Genomic DNA, 1,554 nt, shown 5'->3' on the forward strand with positions numbered 1-1,554 from the left:
ACACACACACACACACACACACACACACACACACTGGTTGGGGTTTTGTATGTGTGTATTAAATGAAGTGAAAAGGCTTTGCTGTCTGTGAGATTTCTTCATGCGCTGAAGACGCTGTTCCAGCAGGTGGCGCTGTCGTTCAGCACACTGGTTTCCCAGAATAGACCGCTTGCAACCCATTCAGAGATCTTTGCACCAATGCAACCAACACCTGAACACAGACACATGACATCAGAACAGTAGAGTTTGTGTGTCCTCCTGTCGTCTGCTCTGTTTCAGCAGATGCTCTGGCTGTGAATAAAAACTGATTTGGGAGTAAATTAATTCATCATGTTTCATTCTGACAGTATCTAAAGCTCACTTGTGTTTGTTCTAAATCAGAGATTGAGCTAAACTATGTACTTGAAATCCATATGAGATTATTTAAATAATTATTAAACCACTGATGTTGGTTAATGGTTACATGTCATGCATTTAATTTAATATTCTTAAATGATTTATTCAATAGTTTAAAATAGTTTACTAGGAGAACTTGTAAAAACTCACTGGCTTTTCAGAATTGAATCACTGTTTTTTTTTCAATAATGATTATTTCAATGTCTTTTCAACATGGGTGTTAAAACCTCAACTTTGGTTTATAAGCGTTTGGTTCATTTTAATTTTAAAATAACGACTTTTCAACATTGAAATAAAAATCATTTCGGTCGCATTTCAACTGAGCATTTTATGCGTTTTACAACTTTTTTAACTTTAAATGCATTTTTCAATGTTTTGGCAGTGTTGAAACTGACATCCTTTCAGCTGTGATTTATAATTCATTTGTTCACTTTTTTGCATCCAGCTGGCTTTAAACTGATGTTGGTTAAATGACACGTGACATCTAAAAGGCGCTTTATTTTTACTATTTTGAAATGATTTCATTTTCATTTTGTGATTGCATGAATCCTAAGGTCTCCGTCAACGTGCACACTCTTAAACATAAACATGCCAACATCTCACAGCGATCCCATAGAAGAGCCACTTTTGGTTCCCCAAAGACCCTTTCAGTGCTCAGTTCTTAAAACAAACATTTTTTTCTTGAATCTAAAGTACGCTTTTCTGCTTTTGTGCAATGGAAAGATTCCGTGAATGTTAAAAAGGTTTTTCATGCCAATAAATCAGCTTTATTTTCAAGAGTGAGCCCCAGTTTGGGAAGCTCTTGTAGGTCATTAAATGTCATGTTATGGTTCTGTGGAAGCTGATCTGAAACCAGTCACATGAGCATCGTATTCCGTTTGATTTGACTGATTGTCCTCGTTTTAAGGTAAACATCCCTCACACCTTACATGAGAATTATTTGAATTTACAAACAATGTCAATATCACTGAACATTCAGGAGTCAGTGTGTTAGTGGGCTTTTACTGCAGTAAAGTGTTGCTGTCATGAATTAAGATCTGAAGAGTTTTTTTTATTTCCAGAATGATTCTGGCCAGCTTTTCTAGAAGCATCGCTGTGAGTTCAGTCAGAGTCGCTGAAGAGCCATGTGTGTGTGTGTGTGTGTGTGTGTGTGTGTGT

The sequence above is a fragment of the Sinocyclocheilus grahami genome, unplaced genomic scaffold (genome assembly GCF_001515645.1).
Source record: "Sinocyclocheilus grahami isolate Dianchi unplaced genomic scaffold, SAMN03320097.WGS_v1.1 scaffold825.1, whole genome shotgun sequence".
NCBI lineage: Eukaryota > Metazoa > Chordata > Actinopteri > Cypriniformes > Cyprinidae > Sinocyclocheilus > Sinocyclocheilus grahami.